Source organism: Manduca sexta, chromosome 7 (genome assembly GCF_014839805.1).
Source record: "Manduca sexta isolate Smith_Timp_Sample1 chromosome 7, JHU_Msex_v1.0, whole genome shotgun sequence".
Taxonomy (NCBI): Eukaryota; Metazoa; Arthropoda; class Insecta; order Lepidoptera; family Sphingidae; genus Manduca; species Manduca sexta.
In genome coordinates this window covers 377,641-400,573 of record NC_051121.1, presented here as the reverse complement: position 1 = coordinate 400,573, position 22,933 = coordinate 377,641, and the positions used below count along the sequence as shown (strand labels likewise).

Genomic DNA, 22,933 nt, shown 5'->3' with positions numbered 1-22,933 from the left:
GATTAGCGCGTTCAAACAAACAAACAAACAAACAAACTCTTCAGCTTTATATAATAGTATAGATTTATATCATAAAAAAATGTTCTATACGTGTGTATCACTGAACTCCCCCTAAACTATTAGAGTGATTTTGATGACTTTTTATGGGTGTTTCAAATGGGCCCCTAGATCATTAAGATTTACAATTCGACCCGATGGAATTTTTTTTTATTATTTTGAATGTCGAGATAAAGTTGCCGTTTGCCTGGTGGTAAGCGATACGACTGCCCATAGTAGAAACACCATCCAACACCTTGAATTACAAAGTATTGTTCGGTATTCCACTGCGCTCGACATCCTGAGACATGAGATGTTAAGTCTCATTATATCCAGTAGTTACACTGGTTACAAATGTCCTATAACACAAAATTGACTACACACAGCTGCTTGGCGGTAGAAATAGGCAATGCGGTAGTACCTACCCAGGCGGACTCTCACATATGAGAGACCTACCACCGATTGATGTTGAATGTTCTCTAGTTCTAGGAATTTACCTCCTTTTAAGGCAAATTAATTATCTACTGGGCCCGCTAGTTAATTAAAATTACTCAATAATCTTACTACTTTAAGCAGTGGGTTTATCATCAAACAATTATATAAAATAGTAAAATTTCCACAAATTCGGTTAATTATAATTTCTGAATAATTTTGCTACTTTGAGCAATAGGTTTACATCAAACGATTATATAAAATAGTAAAATTTCCACATTTTCGTATTTACGTAAGCAAACATACGTTTCCAACTAATCTCCTTGTATATAAAATATAAATTACAATATACCCGAGATCAAAAGGCGAAATTCGTTCGGGTTATTCCAAAGAATGAGAACCCTTTGAGTTTCTTATAATTTGGTTCAGATGAGTGAATAGAATTGTGATTGAAATCTATTTGTTGTGCGTATGGATGTTAGCATTGAAGTCCTTACGTACTAGGTTTTTCTTGCAGCTTTGTGTGTTTGATCTTTGTTATGGAATTATACTTATCGAAATTGATTATTAGGCTATTCACGTATGAAAAAAATATGAGAGCTTTTTATAAAATTACTGCTTCACATTTTGCCGATATTATATCTGAAATATGATGTACCGCCCCGCCATATTCTGGCGCACCAATTTCAGTACGAAATATTTGTTTTTTTGATGATGAGAACTATAAATGTAGGAGGGGCAAAAGAAGTGTGGCTAAGTCATGGCATGTAGCATTCAATGGTCTCTACCTACCCCTTTTAGATGAAGGTGTGAGTGTTTATATGAAAATACATATAAATACTTAATCCCTGATAAACTACAAATAAATATCAAATTTGAAAAGCTGCAAGATATTTTTACATATCAGCTACTACAAAATTAACTAGGCTGTTACATTTCAAAAGCAATAGCCGTTCAGCCATATCAGATCTTAGATCATAATTCATAATCCTACATATTAATAGTGAAATATCCTTCGTTCCCGGAAAACGTAACTTATCCCGCGGGAGCGATATGAGACCTCTTGGCGCTGTGCCGGGGCTACCGGCGAAACAAATCGGATATAGTATATCATTGAAACGTATAATGTAGAAGTTCGGTTTGAATCAGCTGAAATTGTTTTAATTAAAATCTGTGTAAGATATTTAATATGTCGTATGATGAGGAATGAACACATTAATGAAACAGTTTGAATCCATTACTTGCTAGTTTTTACAAAGAATTTTATGTGAAAACCAAACTTCATTGTGTAATTACGTCATAATAGTCGATTGGTTAATATAGGCAAAAACATAATAAATGGATTATACTGTACTTAAAATATATAATTTTCAGCCACAGTAATAAACAAATACGATAACAATGCTTAATATACCGATTCCAAAAAATATACTCTAAGATACAAATGAAAATTGTCTATAATTTCAACATACAATTTATTCAGAACATTTTGTATTTATCATTGTTCTAATTTCTTTCGTATTGTATTATATCATAATTTATACAGGCTGTAGTATAATGTAATTAGAGACACACTCTAGACATTGTAATGTGTGAAAATAATGTTTTAGAATCTAGGATATGTTTTACCCGCCAGGATAGCAACCACCGTAACCGAGGTGTTAAATCTACCATAGTGACTCACTCATGTATGTCGCATTTCGGGATCAGCTTGTTTATATCCGGCTCCGACATGCCGGCATAATTGTGTCGACTGTCGAGGGGTAATCATCTGTCATCAGTTGACATTCTATTACACTCCACTCCACTTACTATCAACTACAATGGGAACATTTTCCCATTACCGTATAAAAAGACTATAATGATTTCTTATGTTTACGCGAAAGATAGACATTGAAATAAAACTATATTACGGACTTTACCGCGGTTCTTTATATTATAATTTTCTCCTGACGTTTCGAAAACTTTGCAGCCTTCATGGTGGACGGGATTTCTTCGGAAGACAATTATATTATAAAAAACCGCAATAAATGTTTTTATTTCGTAACACCATTAGGTAATACACAATACGATAAAGTATTTACAACTTACACCAAGAAAATAATTCGATACTTAATTGGATATGTATTAATACATTTCAAATTTTTCGTGCTTTTTATTTTTTAATTATTTTTTCGAAAAATAGTTTTATTTAAATTGTATAACTCTGTTCTTCTGATAACATAGGATCACCTATTTTGTGACAAAATAAACTCGTCAAACTCTACCAGTTACATGTCTGGCTGTCTTTTGGGAACACAGGCGTCAAAATTTGTTTATGTTGTAGCTATTGTTAGCCGCGAGCGGTCTGATTATATTTATCCCGAGGGAGAATTCATTTTAGAGAATATAATGGCTATATGCAAGTTACGTTGGTGGCTTGGTTACGTAATAAAATGTAATAAACTTTACATTTTGTGTGAATAATAAGTTATCTTCAGTTTTTCCGTGTGTCTGCACCATCACGCCTTTATCCACGAAGGGTAGGCAGATCTGCAATCAAGCCTCCTACTATAGACTAAGTGTTCCGTCCTATGATGTGATAGGCAAGTCTATCATCAATAATTTTAGTACGAGCGATGCGTGCATTTAATAATTTTAGTAGCATTTTCATTACGTAATTAATGAAACAATATCCACATTAAACAAAAGTTAAACAACCAAAGTAAAGATACCATAATTGTAAAATATGTTTAATTTTTTCTATATAAATAAATATTAGCATCTAAAAACACTGTTAGCGCGTTATTTTACTCGGAAGCATCTTAACATCGTACATAACTTTGAATTACAAAGTTCTGTAACGCGCTGCGCTTGTCTCTTGACAATTCAAGTTTGCATAAAAAAAATATTTGACTACAATATTCTATTAAATGATACTAATATTATATAGAATTTTCTGAAACTAATTTTGTAAAGGGTACATTTACATTTTGCAAGGTAATATTTAATTTTTAATTATAACTTAGCAAGCGGCGATAACCTAGTTGGGAGTGGAACGGACTGCCGGATGTCCGCAGGTTCAAAACCCAAGGGCAAACACCTCTGAATTTTCTAATATTATGCGTATATTTTTTGTGAATTATCGCTTGCTTTAACGGTGAAAAAAAAACATCGTGAGGAAAGCTGCATACCTAAGAAGGTCTCTCTAGGAACTTTGAGGGTATGTGAATACGCACTAGGCTAGCGTGGTAGACTAAGGCCTAATCCATCTCAGTAGTAGAGGAGGCCCGTGCCCACCAGACGGACGGGGCTAATATGACATTTTTAGCAATAAATAGCGATAATAATTTATTTGCTTAAAGTATAATTAAACAAACAAATAGATGATAGCCTTTATGTGGGCTTAATGAGCTCAATCTACGAATTACTCAAATGAAATCGAACGAATGAGCTTTTCAAACCAATTTAAATGAAGAATTCTATCGCATTGAGAAACGCCTTCTTTTTTAAAGTCAAAAGCCAAAATTTATCCCAGAGTTGAAGCCTTAAAGCCGAATTTATGATTATTAATTTGTCGCCTAATTTGTTTGCAGCGTAATTGGCTTACGAACTGGCAGATTGTAGATTGATTGATTGCAAGTTTTTAGATGTGTGACAATTTAATCGACTAGTTTCAAAAACAGCATTCTGTAAAATTTGGTATGAAGGTAGGCAATCTGTAAAATTAAAACTGATTTTGTGACTTTTACAGAATCAATAATGTTAAAATAGGGTTTACTAGATCTATTACTTATCTAAGATGCTATATAAATTAGTTTTTTAATGACAAGGATAATACAAAGAAAATAGGATATTTTTTTATTTACTAACATTTTTTAAACGTCAGATTGCCGGTTTTGAAACTAGTCGCCTCAATTATGGATTCTAACATAGAGCTCCAAGATTATATAGAGCGGACGTTGTGAAGATTTTTATACAGAAATTTAGCGCTCATGCAATGGTTACTTAATCTACCGTCAAATAGCAAAACAATATAAAAACATTTTTTTCCATGACTTGCACGTTTTTCGTGCTCATATTAGCATATATTCTGTAAATATGTTATTTATATAGTAATATCTAAGGATGCTGTGGCATCTTATCACACGGACATTGCAAATAAGACAATGACTTATTACGAATTGGTAATAACTTTAAAGCACAAATTAGGTGCTGATGTCTGGTCTGTAAGTAACTAGGTATACTGTTTTATCTTTGGATTCTAATAACCATGCTTTACTTGATGTTGAAATTATCGTATTATATGAGGATTATTCTCCATACAAGGATATGAAGACTTAAAGTTTATGGTGTATTTCTAGAGGTATATTTTTTCCATTTAATACTTCATTTTTTGTAGTATTTATTTTGAGAGTTTTGGTATTGCAAATTGTCTCATGAACTGCAGCATTTCAGAGCTCATCTTTCAATATTATATATCTATAAGTGAAGAAGTTTGTTGGATTTCATTCAAACATCTTAGTGCTATTTAGGTTTCTATAGCTATAATTATTTCATATCTTAACAAATTAATAAATAAATTATATTATTACTAGCTGTATCCGCGGTTTCGCCTGCATTGAAATCAGTGTGTCACAAAGTTTTCCCGTGTAAATCTCGACCCACGAGATTTTTTGCAACCACACGACCACTTCAACAGTAATCGTTATTTCAGTACTATTAACCTAAACTTTTCTCAAGAACTGCACTATTTTTTAATAAAAACGGTAAAAAACCCGTTCAGAAGATTTTGAAAAAATCGATCACATGCAGACAGCTTTTGAAGACTTTGTTTTATAATATATATATATGTGAGTGTTGGGTCACCAGTTGCGTCTCTGCCTACACTTGAACACACGGCGTGAGTGTACGGCTTAAGCACTTAGGTTGTACGACAAACAATAATGTTAACCCTCTCAATACAAATATTTGTGTGTTATTCCCAACTTAGCATTGTTTGCTCCGACTAAGTTAGGAATATGCGCGTAGATTTCGGCCCGAATGCCAAACTTGGCTCAACTTACTGCTTGAACGTCGCGTAAAGTTACAAATCTATGTTGCGAAATGGAGGGTTTTTAATTCGGACGCGATTTAAAGCTATAACTTAAGACATCGACTTTATATAATTTGCAGTGACGTGTAATACAATTTTTTATGTGTATTTTTTTTGTTTTGGCAATGCCAATGTACGGCAAAGCAAGCGATAGTTGCTTGACATATAGGATCTCTAAATCGTAGATGCAATAACACCACAATTTAGCCGTTTGGTTACTTATTCTTTAGACGCATACACTGATAATCTGGTTCAAAAACACCTTCTACGGAATCTAGACATTGTTTAGAGTCCGTAAATTTTTTCTCTACCAACAGTTCGGAAAGGTGTTCCCAACACAGTAGAACGGGCAAGAAATTTGGTATAACACGTTCAAACAAGCATGCTGTCTCGAGGATACACAATGAATATTCCCTTAAGCCTTGGATACCACAAAAAACATATACGTGAATAAAAACTTTGTACTCCGTTTTAAACGTATTGTACGCACGGAGGAGTGAGATTTGACAAGGTCAAAATTCACATACTTAATGGTGCAGAAAATAAAATGTATCATTATTTTTTTTATCGAAGCTGAGGGGTGTTAAGCGAAACCATAGAAAGTGCCGACCGACAAATGATACAAGCATCCCCGGACGGTCGGTACAGTCATGTCGGCCTGCATTATTGCTTCTCTACGCTCCGCTTGAATGACCCCAGGTTACAGCAAGAAGGGAACACGTATGCAGGCAAACTATGCCACAGCTACAACATTCTTTAAATGTTACAATTAACTCGGCGGTAAAATTTCGACTTCTGAACGACCAATTTATATCAAACTTATATGGACGCTAAGTGTCTAGGTGATAGTCTTGAATTAAGTTATTGGAAGAGAAAGATGATTTATTTCGAACCTGTCAAAACCTATATCGAATTGGCAGAAACCAAATTTACTTTATGAGTTAATATCCGTTAAATAATGAAGAACATACGTGAAAACTACTGGACATAATAAGATTTATCATCTCATGTCTCAAGATGGCGAGCGCAGTGGGATACCAAACAATACTTTGTAATTCAAGGTGTTGGATGGTGTTTCTACAATGGGCGGTGCTATCGCTTACCATCAGACAAACGGAGAGTTCGTCTCGTTATTCAATGCAATATAAATATATAAGTATACTATTCAAACCCAACGCAAACTTTATTATTGATTATAACATTCATGACGCGAGCAAAGGCCCAAGCAACAACCTGCCACAGCGAAAGTGATAACCGATTGCATCGCATTCTATAACACGATGTATACTTACTGCCGAGTACGTGTTTGTTTAATCAAACCTCTCGGGAGCTTACAAACTCCCAATAGCGTATTTACAGTACAAATAGCTGTGAAACACCCGTTGAGTGCAAATGGGTTCATTAGGGGCGGACGGAAAAATTCACTCGTTTCTTGGCCACTTTTTAATCTGTGTAAACGGCTGAACTACGAACATTAAAAATTAAGTGAGGGACTATACGTGTGGGTTTTATATTGTTCGTTTTTTAAATAAACCTTATTAAAGTACAATATTTAAGTAAAATTTTTGTTTAACTAGATAATGCGTTATAATAAAACTTTCTTTCAATATATTAAATACTTTTTTTTCTATTATTAGTGTCGTTTTCTCAATTTCAAAAGTTCATGCCAGAGTCTTACGTTCGAAGCTTCGAAAGCTTAAATACGTAGGAGTGTGCTTCATCTGGTCGCTTAAAAAAGTGGTTCATTTATTTACATAATGTAAAGAAAACATACCCATACATGGTATGTGAAAGAAACTATGTTGGCATAAATTACAAATATATCCAACATTCGTCATATTTCTGCAAATGGAGAGAAACTTTTTACACAAATTTGAGCCCCGAAAATGCTATCCAGTGTAACAAAACTATCTTTTTAGTTTGACGAACATTTCAGAAGTATTTGTCAGATTTTATCCAACTTGCAATGAAGTTTGAATGTCTGTCTCGGTGGCGTAGTTGCGTTACAAATGCAGTGCGTCTCGGGTTCGTTCTCCGGGTCGGGCAAAGTGATACATTTTCCTACTTCAGCCCAGATTTTAAAATTTGTGCCCGATATGGCGCTAAGCTTCCCCTATCACGTCAAGACATGCCTCTCTAAGTGAGGTCCATCGTTTGATGATTACCACTGAGACACCCAACTGTCCGGGCCTTGGTTTTGGCAGAGTTCTGTTGTCGAGAAAATAAAAACTCTCCTGGCTTCCTAACTTAGCGATATATGTAGGTACTTAGTTTTACACCTAGTTCGTAATTATAGTTTAATATATTATTAGATAAGAAGTAACTCAATAAAGTTTATACTTGGGCATGTACTTATTTGTTTTCGTGGTAACCCGTAACAATTTTAATGTAAAATATTCGCGGCTACATAACAAATCATTATGCTAACGTATCAACTTAGACTTTCTTAAATAATAATAACATACAATGTTTAATTTCAATTCCAGCCGGATTCAAAGGACTGTCTTTTTCCATCGCAAATATACCAAACGCATCCCTAGCGACCCTCACTTCTAAGCGAAATAAGCTGTAAGAGTATATGAAATATAGAATATACTAGACTCGGAATTTCTGAAATATGAACTCTATATTTGACTAAACTAAATCTCAGACGTAGTTATGCCAAAATGAACTTTAGAATACCGCAAATAATTAAGATTTTTGCAGAAACATAAACGTTCGGTTATAAATCGTTTAACAGCTCAAGTCTATCACATCGAAACATTTTATAAAACAAAGTCCACAAAAAGCGGTCTGTATGTTATCGATTTTCTCAAAATCTACTGAACGGAGTTTGATGATTTTTTGATAGGTAGACAGTTTAAGACCCTGAAAAGGTTATAGACTACATTCTATCCCGGGAAAATATAAAGCGGGACTTTAATCCCGGAAAACTCCTGCACGCGGACGAAAGGCAAAACATATTTCGTGTGCGATTTATTAGCACTCATTCATTTTGGAGTTGAAGTATACTAACCATGAAACTGGCTACACTTTTACTAAAATTCCCCTTCATCCGAATAACGTTTCATTTCAGTTGCATCGGGGCCGTCTTTTTTATATAATTGACATTTTTGTCTAATACTAACGTTTGCACGCAGTTCCAGCCCGTTAGAAAGTTTTTCGGTATAAAGGTTCCGCTTTATATTTTCTCGTGATAAAATGGAATCTATATTTTAAGACTTCTAACAATACATCGGTGGAAACTGCATTCAATTCCTAGCAGTATCATGTATAGATATTAATTTTTGCAAATACTAAGTATAACAACACGAGTAATACAGCGATGTTGTGAATGACTGACCAATTGTTATTCTTTTACTGAGAACAAAGAAAATACTCCTCTAAAACATAAGTCGATTACATAACATCAAGTATATTAAAACGATATAAGTCACACCAAAATGTCTACTCGGTGAGAATTAGGCCGCAGCAATTCCGCAGGCACAATATATAACTAATGTTGCTCGGAGGTAGGCCGGGCTATTAAACGAAGCCGACGTCGTACCCACTTTGCTAAATTCGCTGGAAATTAAATCATACTGCCGATGCACTGAACATCTGGCCCCAGGCCAAGAGTCCACAACACATTAATATTGTTTCAGCCAGAACACGCCCGTGATAACCGTATATAGTTAAAAATTGTACAGCGCCATCTATTGAGAAACGTTTTGATCTTTTTCATTACTGGCTTCTGTGTTTCTTTATGATTTCCTTCATGGAATTTAAGCTGTTACTGCTGGCTCTTTGAACTGTGAAACACCGGTTTGATCAGTCAGCAGTGCTGGCTTTCGTAGTATAACAATTTTAAGACAGAAAAAATTGATAATTTAAATTCACTTCCAAGATGGTGCCTTCATGCCTCAGGGAAATCCCACGAGAAATAACGCTAGTTGCGACATAAATTCTACATGTCTAAACATTTTTTAAATAAATATTATATTTTAAATTTGGAATTCTCATATAACCATATTGTCAGACTCAATCAATCTCCTTTTTCTTTTTTTTTTACCCTCATATACAATATTAAGTAAGGTAAATTACCCATAATTCCTCTGACATAATTTACAGGTCCTTTTTATAATAATTTGTAATACATGATTTGCGTACACCAACTAATCTAGATTTTACTTACTAAAACCTGGGAACCGCAATAAAATCTTAATAAACTAGTCCGAAAACACGCCAGACTCTCTAGCAGCTAATGCCATTAGGGGGTGAATTAATGGCCAGTCTATCCGATTACCCGTCGACACCTCCAATTATATCTTATTTTGATTAGCAACGCTCGACTTTTATGAAAGTCGTGTGCGATTTATTTACTTATTAAAGTCGTGTGCGATTACGAACTATTTTATGACGCCAATAATAATGTTTTAAATGCTTTTTATGATTCGAAGTAAATTCTATTTTCTCTTGTTTTATATGCTATAGAAAGACGAGAGATAAATAAATGAAATCTTAATGTGTAGACAGACGTGCAGAATTACAAAGCTTTAGTTAAATTAGCGTGCATGTCAGAAAGGTTAAATAACGACTTCAAAAACCATTACGAACAAAAAACTAATTTTACTTTATGTACAGAGTAATAAGAAATTATTAAAACCCAAGCAATGTAATCTTTCCAATGCATGTTTTTATTTACATATTTGCACAGATATTTGTATTGTATAAAATATTTTCTATTTATGCGCACACGGCAGTCACCCACCGCACCTGATGGTAAGTGGAGTGGGATCCAATAGAATGTAGACTAACGAGAAATGGTTACCTCTCGGCGATCGATACAATTATGCAGGCCAGTTAGTACGGGATGTACACAGGCTGATCCCGCAACGCGACACACTTACGTGGGCCACTATAGTTTCAACCCCTTGTGTACGTTGGTCGCCATCCGGGCGGATATAAAATATATCCTACCACCAGTTACATATTGAGTTTACATACATACATAACATCACGCATTTATCCCCGAAGGGGTATGCAGAGGCACAACTAGGGCACCCACTTTTCGCCAAGTATGTTCCGTCCCATGATGTGATAGGGGGCGAGCCTATCGCCATATCGGGCACAAACTCCAGACTCCGGGCTGATACTGAACAGAAAAACCCAAATATCACTTTGCCCGACCCGGGATTCGAACCCAGGACGTCAGAGCGCTATTGTACCGGACATGCAATACAACTACGCCACCGAGGCAGTCACATATTGAGTTTACAATACAGAATACATTATTTTCACATATTACAATGCCTGGAGTGTCTCTGTAATTACAGTAAACTGCAAAATACATAAAATATATTATAACACAATGCAAAAGAAATAACAACAATGATGATTACAAAATGTCGTGAATAAATTGTATGTTGAAATCAATAATTTTCATTGGTATCTGTAGAGTATATTTTTAGGAATCGGTACGTATATTCAGAATTGTTTTTGTACATTTGTTTATTGCCTTAGCTGACAATAAAATGTTTTAGTAGTTCAAACGCTCTCCAACTTCGTTACCTGACGATGGGTAAGTAGGGCAAGGTGAAATGGGATAACACAGCCTAAAGAGGATTGGTAAAGACTTAAATGTTATTTAATATTCAAACCTAAAAATAGGGGAAGTAAAGGTCAAACGCCAATAATTGTTAATTATTAACATGTGAAAAATTTATTACTGTCTAAAAATTACTTTACTGTCGTAGGCTCTCTTATATTTGGGTGTCCGCCTGGGTAGGTACCACCGCAATATCTATTTCTGCTGCCAAGCAGCAGTGTGTAGTCATTGTTGTGTTCCGGTTTGAAGGACATTGTAGCTATTGTTAACTACTGGATATAATAAGACTTAACATCTCATGTCTCAGGATGGCTAGCGCGGTGGAATACCGAACAATACTTTGTAATGCAAGGTGTTGGATGGTGCTTCTACTGTTCATGAGCGGTCGTATCGCTTCCCATCAGGCGTAGGGCATGCTCGTCTCGTCATTCAAAGAAAAACAAAAATTCCTCATCGTATACGAAGTTTCAAATTGTCTGGATTTAATATATGACATCATTTTGTATGTCGTTCCCAGAACCACTACTAACAATCAAATTTACCCTTAATTGAACAATGAGCGCAGAGAACAATATTTAAAAAACAATCACGTAAAAACATTACTTATTATTGTAAATAACCGAGCTGTGAAAGCATAATTATGTTCGTTAATTATGTGGACGTAATGAAATATGTGAACGTCGAATATTGTATTTCAGTATTAACAAAGGTATGAATATAATATCAGGTCTGTATTTTATACTGTCACACTGCTGGGCCCGAGCCTCCTCTACTACTGAGAGGGATTAGATCTTAGTCCACCACACTGGCCTAGTGCGTATTGGTAAACTTAACACACTATCAATATTCCTATAAAGAACTTCTTAGGTATGCAGGTTTCTTCACGATGTTTTCCTTCACCTAAAGCAAGCGATAATTCACAAAAAGAATACACACATCAATTTAAAAAAAGTCAGAGGAGCTCTTGGGATTTAAACTTGCGGATATTCAACTATGCTATCGCTGCTAAAGGAAGGAATATAGCACAATACATTATAACTCCTATATTATAACTAAATAGGAGCTGTGCCCCAATAACACTAGAACTTGTTATAGACATGACCTTAATAAGTATAAAAAGTAAATAAACTGATGGACATATTTTTTTAAATATCCTGACAAAACAAAAGTAACACCTAATATCATTCTTATTTTGATAATTTTTTTTAATATATTAGTAATTTATAACCATTGACGTATATTCTATAGACACTTCCATATAAACTATGTGTTCAAAATCTGAACTAAAATGACTACCAAAACATCACTATTATAACCTATTTATTCACTTGAACAACAAATAATTTAACTTATTTGTATAATATTTTTATTCACATCCAAGTTTACACTTAAACTCGAGTTGTAATATTAGGAGCGCCACTCCATACATAACCACACGCTGTCAATGTTGAAATCATACTAAAGTCAGGTGTACGGATTGCAGTACGGTTGAGTCGAACACAATGTGTGTACGGAACGCCAGATCTAGTACGTAGTACAAACGTAACAATGTTTATAACGCAAAAAAATTTGTCACGATAGCTTACACCTCCATCACACTATTCAGTTTAGAATTTAGTCAAAATTTTACATAGCGGCCTAAACTAATTTCGTTTAAGGACCGTGCATGTTGTCATAATGGCGTAATGTTTGTCAGCGGAGCGACAGCAAAATACTAATTCACGGGAGCAAATAAAATTATGTGCTGCCGTGGACGCGGTGTTTGCGGAAACAGTGGAATTTGCATACTGTTTGTGGCTCGTGCGCGTTGTTCTTTACGATTATTTGTAATAGGGTTGTCAATGGAGAATTAAGTTTAATAAAATACGCAGGATAGAAAATATTTAGCCAAAACAACGTTCTCCTATTTTGTCATTACCTAAAAGGAGCGATAAGTTGGCATCAGATGATCCAATCCTTCTTTTGCCGACCTGCTATAAGAAATACTTAAGGTCTTAGACACTCCGCAGACCCCTTACTCGTACAACTAAATAGTAAATCAACCTGTGTATATCTAGTTCCAACAGGCCGGCATAATTGTATCGACTGCCGAGAGGTCTTCTCGCTTCAGTCGACAATCGTCATTTTATTTGACTCCAATTACTATCAGGCGCAGTATAAAAACACAGATTCGGGGCTAATACGAAGACTTAATATCGTATTATGCATATACAATTACACCATGAAGCAGTCACTTTATCATATGAATTTTCATATCTAGTAACACTAATAAACATACGTTAATAGAAAACAGTATTTTGAATTCTACCCACGGTTTGTGTAGACCGATCTCAAAGATCCCAATTAGAGACGTCTCTCTGGTCAACCACAGCCCCGAGTTAAATTTAGCAGCACTGTTTATAATTCATGCTCAGTTCGTTGGACCATTTGATGTATTACTTTATAACGTGGATTGATTTATGATTCACCTCCAGGTTTTTGATAAATGATTTATTAAAATTTGTTAGTATCAGTGTGTGCAATTCAGTTTTAAATATAAAAATATTTAGGTCTAAACATACGTTTTCTAAATATTTATATATTCCAAAAGCAAATGTCGGCGAACTCTATCATTATTACTTAAGACCAATGTACCTATTTACTCGATATCATAGATACAAATTTGAATTTGAATTTAGTTATATGTACCATTGGTTTATTTGTTTTACTAGTAGCAGCGTGGAAAGATTCTATGACAGTTTGAAAGAATTGGAAATAAGGGTATTTACTGAACATTATAAGATTTACTTCTAATGTCTAACTGAATGTATTGGAAGGCAGTGATTTGTATTTGAAGTGCTAGGTGAGGGATTGCCGAAGTTTTAAAAATTGGAATTGAAGCATTGGAGTGGAGCGGACGTGTGTCGCGTGTGTTAAGTGACTCTATTTGCTAAATTCTGTGATTGGACGTTTTGCCGATTTTTGATTTCTTGTCGCTCTTCAGGTGTCCTTACGTATCGGTCACACCTACTGGGCGGTCCTAGAGCGAGACGTAATTAAATTTGTGAACAACGCGTTAAAACTGACATTTGGAAGGTGACTGTGATCGTTGGGTTTTGAACCGTGTGCTGGCGGGTGGTGGCGGCGAGCCCGACGCGCTGTGTCATCGCGCTATCGTTGTACTACCGACAGTTGACGAAGTTACGCTGCAGTAAATGCGTGCGGCTGACGTCACCGCTGCGAGGAGAAGCGCTTAGACTCAATTCCTTGTGTGGCGCAAGGGTGCTTCTACATAATATATTTATATATATATATATTATATATATATATATATATATATTTTATTGCAATTTACTTGGGAAGGATGAAAAAAACAACTAAACCACTCGCAGGCGATACGCCAATTTGCTATAATCCTAATGTAACTTTACGTACAAGTAAGAAACAAGGTTTACCGAGTACTTCAAGTTCCCCAACATCAGAAGAAGGTGTGCGCTCTATCATTGAAGAAGTAATACAAATGCAGTTCGAATCATTGTTGGAGAGATTCTCATCTACAATGAAAACATTGCTCAACAGTGAACTGAAATTTATGCGTGATGAAATTAAGGATCTCAAAACCTCTCTTTCATATGTAAGTAGCCAATATGATGCTATTCTTAAGGATTATGAGGAGGTTAAACAGAAGAATATTTTTTTAGAAAATGAGAACAAAAAAGTGTCTATTGCTTTGAACGACACTTCATTGCGCTTAAATACTCTGGAACAGCATTCGCGGGCAAAAAATGTTGAAATTCAGTGTGTTCCGCAGAAAAAAAACGAAGATCTAATTGGCATCGTGACTCAAATGGGAAAAACCATTAACTGCGATATCACCAGGGACTGTATTTCTAGCTGTACTCGTACTATGAAAATGAAAAGTAACAACAATCGTCCAAAATCTATCATAGTTAGATTTAATAAACAGAGAGATCGGGACACGTTTCTGGCTGCCGTCATTAATTTCAACAGATCTAAATCTCGAAATGATAAACTAAATAGTCATCATCTAGGGTTTGATGGAGAAAAGGTCCCTGTTTACGTAGTCGAACATTTGAGTCCTTCTAATAAGGCGTTACATGCTGCGGTACGCATTAGAGCGAAAGAAAAGGGATATCGACACGTCTGGGTGAGAGGAGGACGGGTTTATGTCAGAAAAACAGATGATTCAGAATATAAATTGATTAAAGATATGGACACTATAAGTAAAATTAATTAAGATAACGGTAGTTAGTTATTATGAATGTTCTCAGTGGTCGAACATGTTAAAATTCGCTTCGTTCAATATGTATTATCAAAACACTCGTGGGCTGCGCTCTAAAACCCAAGACTTTTATACTAATATGTCATGTTCAGATTATGATGCACTTGTTTTAACTGAGACATGGGCAAATAGCAGTATCCTTAGTAGTGAACTTTTTGATGATAGATATAATGTTTTAGACGAGATAGGGAATCATCCGGATTAAACAATACCAAAGATGGTGGAGGTGTTTTAATTGCTATTTCAAAAAAGTTTATTGCCAACAGACTAACTGAATGGGAAAGTCAATGTGAGGATTTATGGGTAACTGTAGAAGTGAGTACCAATTTTACACTAGCTATTTGTGCAATTTATCTTCCACCCCCGGTTCTACCTTCCACTTTTAAACATTTTATGAATGGTTTTAACTCAGTAGCGGATAGGAGTTATTTTCAAACAGTTTTAATTGGCGACTTCAATATGAGTAACGTAGACTGGAATCTAGTTAATAATGCGACAGGATCAACTTCTTATTCGTATCCAAAATAAATATGGATTTAATTGATTTTGCGCATATAAATAACTTAAAGCAATGTAATTATATTAAAAATATCAATAATAAAGTTTTAGATTTAGTCTTCGTGGAGTCTATACAGTGTAGTGTAATTGAGGCCGCTAATAGTCTTTGCAGAGTGGACCCCTATCACCCACCCCTTGACATTCAATTACAGTTTTTAACAAAAATTAACCACCTAAAGTCGAAGGCTATTAGTATACAAAATTTTAGAAAAGCAAATTATACGGCCATAAAAATGAATTAAATAATATAAATTGGGATAGCTTATTTGCGAGTGTTAAAGATCCCAATGAAATGATTAGTGTTTTTACGATGTAATCAATAGATTAATCAAGCAATTTGTCCCATTACGAAAAACAACCGCAATCAGTATAATAGGCGGCCGCCTTGGTTTAATGAGCGCCTGCGTAAACTGTTGTGTGAAAAGAAAAGTATAGACGTAAGTACATTCTGGATAAGATATCTTTTCGATTATGTAGCAAACGTTGTGACAGTTATGCAAGGCAGTGTTATAATTCCTATATAAGTCTTGTAGAAGACAAAATATCTCAGAATTCCAAGTTCTTCTGGTCCTATATGAAAGCTAGAAGGCATGGAACTAGTACATATCCAGCTAAAATGTCCAATGGAAATATCGTTGCTAGTAACGGCAATGATATATGTAACATGTTTGGAGCGTACTTTTCTTCTGTCTACAATCCTGTCATACAATCCATGAATATTGTCGCGACATCTCCTTATTTAGCTAGTATTCAAAACGATTCAGCTTGTTTTTCTTCTATTTACATTGAAAAAAAGGAAGTTTTAAATTCTCTTAAAAAACTGGATGTCACCAAGGGTTATGGTTCGGATGGTGTTCCGCCTTATTTTATAGTGAATTGTGCTAAGGAGCTATCAACTCCCCTACAATTAATTTTAATACCTCGCTTATGACTGGTATTTTTCCCAACCAGTGGAAAATAGCAAAGGTTGTGCCAATTCCTAAAGCAGATTCAAAAGACATGGTTAGTAACTATAGACCGATATCTATTCTTCCAACCCTAGGTAAAGTATTTGAAGCAATAATATGTCCGAAATTAAAGGAGTACTTCAAGAAATATGTCTCAAATCGGCAACATGGCTTTATTTCAGGCAGATCTACATGTACCAATTTGGTGACATTTATTGAATACATTATGGAGTCATTAGATTCGAACAAACAAGTTGATGTAGTCTATATGGACTTCACCAAAGCGTTCGACAAAGTCTCTCATTGTGTGTTGATACAAAAGCTGTTGGTATATGGAATTTGTGGTTCGTTATTAAAATGGTTGAAGTCCTATTTAACTGACAGACTGTTTTACGTTGTTGCGAATGGGTATAAATCTGACGTGTATAATATCACTTCTGGTGTACCACAGGGTTCGCATTTGGGACCCTTGCTCTTCAATATCTTCATAAATGATGTTACGCATTGCTTTGTTAACACCCAACCCTTTCTTTTCGCTGATGACCTAAAGATTGCACGTGTTGTGGAATCTCAGCAGGATGCAGTGTTGCTTCAAAGGGATATAAACAGGTTCTTGGATTGGTGTGCTTGTAACCACATGGAATTAAACATTAAAAAATGTTCCCAAATTACTTTCACGCGAAAATTACATTTGTACACCTTTGATTACAATTTTCATGACGTAGCATTGACCAGAGTTGATTCGATTCGGGATCTGGGTATTATCCTTGACCAAAAAGTGACATTTCTTCCTTACATCAATTGCATAATAAATAAAGCCTCTAAGATACTCGGCTTTGTTATGAGAACTGCAAGAACATTTCGTAAATTTAAAACTAAAATTTTGCTATATGAAAGTCTGGTTCGTTCCCTGCTTGAGTATTGTGTAATTGTGTGGCGTCCTCACTATGCAACCCATAGTTTACGACTGGAACGCATCCAGAAACGCTTTTAAACTATCTGGCCAATTGTACACCCGCCGCCAAAGGAACCGTCAGCTACGTTGAAAGGCTAGAATTATTCGGGATTACCTCTTTAGAAAAGCGTCGAGATTTATTGGAACTTATGTTTTTATTTAAAATATTGCATGGTTATGTAAACAGCCCAGATTTACTGGCCAAAATTAATCTCAGAATTCCCACAAACTTCCTAGATATCCAATAAAACTTCTAGGCCCACCTTTTCGTAGAACTGCATATGGATCAAATTCGCCTATCTCAAGATTATGTAATACCTACAATAACCATTCTAGTAAGATTGATCTGATTGGCACAAATCTACTTACATTTAAAAGGCAATTAAAACACCTTAGAAATACGTAGCTATGTAGTGCAATTAATATACATACTAAATATAACGTAAAATTATTATTTTTTGTAACGTTAGGTTATGAACATTGTTCACAAGTTATTATTATTTATTTATGCTTGTAGTAATCTGCTTTTTTTTTTTTGGGCAGAAACGTCCTCTTTTCTTTATTTGCATGAAGTGTTCGCTTTTTATATTGTGCACTTAGTTTAATTATTTACTTTTGTATTTTGTAAATGTATTTTTGTATTTTCATTAGTGTAACAATTGTTTGTGAACCCATTAAAAATAAAATAAAATAAAATAAAAAATAAAATAAAAAATCCGCCTGTTTTAATTAGTATCAGCGTGTCGTGCATGCGTGCATGGCATTTTATATTTTTTGGTTCACCTTCCATTTTGTAGGTGGTCTAGGTAAGCAAAGTCATCATTTACAAAAGAAATTGTCTTATACCGAGAACATTATCCACGTCTCGTTTCACACCTTACCTACCACGCTGTTGAGTTCTTCGATATTTTGTAAGACGTAGGCATAACTCCCTATAGTTAATTATTCACTTGCAAAATCGTACAAATCAAAATGTACAAAGAAATGCATCTCAAAAGTACTCCAGATTCTGATCCACTCTGATAATTAGACAGAGGGGCTTCATTAGTTTCGTAGTGATGGAAATGTGCGATCGGCAAAGACCTTTGCATTCTTGGAAACTGTAGGCGGGGTTTTAATAATGTGGTGCATAATTTTTATGTTTTTACTAAAGAAGTAATTAGCATGACATTATTATAACAACGAGGGATAAGTTTTGTGTTGTTTGACATTTTTCTTTGACTTCGCAGCGCTTAGCATCCAATTCCAATTTGTTATGATCGGTCATACGCTTGTATGAAAATTTTACCAATTTGAAGTTTGAAGAGAAGATGACAATTGCGCTAAATATATAAAATCGCTTAACATAGAATAGTGAAAGTGATTGAGCCGCGTCAGATATTAAAAAAAAAAACTGTTATTTTCCATTATACAGTCAATTTAAAACATTATAAAGACATTTGCAGGAAGAACTTCTTCATAGGTATTTTGAATACCAACTGGAATTAGATTCATGTGGTAGACGAATGATACCTTTTCATCAGATATACCCTACTTTATCACACTCGAAACAGAATCTAGGACAAGTTTTAATGATTTTTTTTAACCTCTTGTACCATTGTTTTAATCAATTATAATGATCAGTATATAAAATTATCAAACAATTATTTAACAGTTATGTCAAAAATTTTCATATTAATTATAGTTTTGTAGCGTTGGCAAAATTGTCCCAAAGGACAAAACCTGTAAGGAAAAATATTTTATGAATCCATACAATTTTCTCAATTTTACATGTCATAGCCTCATGTCAACTCATTCCATTTTAAATTTATACTTTGAGTAGCAGATTCAACGTTATTGATTTTCATTACGAGATGTCTGTCGGTTCGAGAGGTTGTGAGCGTGTCCACACTGTCTACTCGCCGCAGGCTTTACTGCGTCCGTTGAAGCGTCCCTTCACCCTCTGACGCTTTCGAGCTCCGTTCTACGTTTTCACTTCGTGATAGACGACTCATGTGAAATATGGTTGCCAAGATTGGATCGTAAAGAGAAATAGTTATCTACTCACGTTTCAGTAAACAATTCCTTTTTTAAATATGTAATATCATTATTTTTTTAAGAAAATTCTTTTTTGTTTAGTATTTGTCAATTCATAATATGATAACCAGATTGTATCGGTGACGAAGGTGTATTGACTTTTAATAAATAATTCCATTTTCAAAAATTATTAAAATTATTTTTATTTAGCATCTCATAATTTATAATTTTATGACTGAAATAATAGTAAATATTTTGTTACCGTTATCTCGGAATTGTACTACACAATAACAAAAGTTATGAGATTCGTTTTAATATGAAGTACATATAATAGTATAGTATTTTTAGATAAGTATTGAGCATCTACTAGACGCTTTAATTTTTTTGCAAATCAAAAAATCTCCCATTCCATTAAGCAATCTGATATTATAGCATCTAATTTCATTGATAACATGGATGTATATAGGTAGCGATGATCACATAATGACATTAAGTAACCTATTTGCTTTGCCGGCCTAATGAAAAGTCAACATAATGATATTGCTTTTTGGCAATAAATGTTCCTCATTTATCAACCATGAAATATGGACACACGAGATCTGTTATGGTGGCTCCGTTAATCTGCGGCCTTGTGGCACTGAGCTATTTATTGATTTGATATTAGATTCGGACCCGCACGTACCACACATCTAGCCATAAAAGCACCGAAACGACCAACATGCCACATATTGTATCACAGGATAAAGTATCCGAATCCTTCAAGGCATAAAATGAACTGACAAAATTCTAGACACGTATTCTACCAGCCATACAGCTGCGAACAAGGATTATGTTTAACAAAGATATTTTGTTTCAGGTGACAGAACAACAGTTTGATATGAGATGGACTGGCGACCATGGGCCTGGTGGTCGGCCTTCCTCTTGACCATCACACTGGCTGGCAGCGACTGGCTGAACTGCGCTAAGATCGCGGAATGTCATTGCAAGTGGTCATCGGGAAAGAAGACCGCGTCATGCGTCTCGGCTGGATTAAAACAATTGCCAAAATTAGCATCAGATATTCAGGTTTTGGACTTACACGGCAATCCACTGAGAGTATTACTCGGAGACGCGTTCGCAAGCATCGAACTATTGAACTTGCAACGACTAAATCTCAGCTCGACGAGTCTGAAAGCATTACATTCAAACGCATTCAGGGAACTTAGAATATTAATAGAATTAGATCTGTCTCAGAACGAACTGTTGCAGCTATCTCCCGATACGTTCAAAGGTACCGATCGTTTGAGACTTTTGATACTAAACGACAACCCTTTGACAAATCTCGTCTCAGAACAGTTTCCTCCGTTAAAATATTTAAAGAAACTTGAGGTATCTAGATGCAAGCTGAGGTCGGTGCATCCGTTCGCTTTCGTTAATTTGAGAGCATTAGAAACAGTGAATATACATCAAAACTTATTAACCAATCTCCACCAAGATACATTTAACCTGCCAGTTTTGAAAACGCTAACATTATCAGACAACCCCTGGTACTGTGACTGTAGATTACGAGAATTCCACGAATGGTTTCTGGATAGCAATCTTGGAAATGAAGATGTCTTTTGCGATGGTCCAGATAACAGACATAAGACATCATGGCGCGTATTAAGAGAGAAGACTTTGTTTGTCCACCATCAGCAATGTCTGCGCCAACTGTGATCAGAACTGAGACAGGAGCAGACATTTCTTTCGGATGTTTCGTCCGCGGCGATCCTACGCCCATGGTAACATGGTCGTTCCACCAGATCCAAGTGCACAACAGTACGAGTACAAGCAGCGATATTATTATCCAAAACACCAAGTGAGTCGTTTCGATGAGTATAGTGATTTCTTTAACAAAAGTGCGCAGTGGGTCAACGTGACCATTAATAACGTGACCAGTGACTTAGCTGGAGAGTGGAGATGTAGTGCGAAGAGTTTTGCTGGCGAGTCCTCGACATACTTAACAATATTTTTACCCAAAGCCAGGTCAGCGCCTGCTAGAGTTGCTCCGACTATTCTACTTTCTTCTTGATAGCTGGTTCTTTATTTGCTATGACTGCCGCGGGTTTCTTTCCGCCTGCATCTGCTGGAAGACGCGCGTCGAAGAATGCCGCCAAGCAGAAGTTTCACTGACCAAGAGAAGAAGCTTCTCGATACATCCTTAGCAGCTAGCTGTGATAGAACCAGTGGTGATTTGGGCTCATCATACGGATTTGAAATGCTGGATAGGTCTATGTCTTTGGAAAGCGAAGACACTAGGTGCTTAGAGCCTGTCCAGATAACAATAGAAGGTCCTCCAGGGACATTTCCTCCCCCACCAGCTGAATTCGCTTTACCAGCACCTTATGGGAACATTTTATATCAGTTCAAGTTGCTGGGCACAACGATGAGTACCCAGACTTGCTGGGAGGTGGTGCTACCTTACCTAGACGTAGTAGGACTTGTTTTTTAAAGTCGGCGTACGACAATATGGGACCTAGAATTACTGCAGCCGGTAGCTCGACTTGGTCTCTTCCCGGTGCCAATGTAGATAAAAATTCGGATAAGAAAGACCCATTGACTGTACCACTCTCTACATTTTCTACAGAATTTACTGCTTTATAAGGTTAGATAATTTTTTGTAAGAATCTACGTAGATATTTTCCGAGTGCTGGTAATTTAGTTTAATAAATTTTAATACTTTTACGATTGAAATTAGTTTGAAGAATGATAAATGTTTTCAATTAATATAATATTTCTGTTAAAGATCAAGGTAATGTTTTCTTTTTATTTTACGGATATTAGATAGAAAAACATGATTTTAGTATTTATTATAATGGCAAAAGATGTGAATTCTATTAACATATCACTTTGATAGAGATAATAAATTATGTTTGTTTGTTTGTTCTGTGAAACGAATTTTGTTTTACACGCGAGATTATAGGACTGAAGTAGTTTGTATACGATTTGTAAATATTAAATCATTTTCTTTTACAGATCCATATTAATATTAATTTGCTGCAAATATATTTGCTGAATCATCAAAGTA

General features: G+C 35.3%; 1 non-coding gene across 1 annotated transcript in view; it reads left to right on the top strand.

Annotated features, from left to right (window-relative positions):
- LOC115455558 overlaps window positions 1–22,614 on the top strand; it is a 33,573-nt gene extending 10,959 nt beyond the window's left edge. The window contains exon 2 of the transcript XR_005111964.1: window positions 20,744–22,614. This is a non-coding gene — a transcript (leucine-rich repeat, immunoglobulin-like domain and transmembrane domain-containing protein 2). The remainder of the gene's footprint in view (window positions 1–20,743) is intronic.
- The last annotated feature ends 319 nt before the right edge of the window (window positions 22,615–22,933 follow it).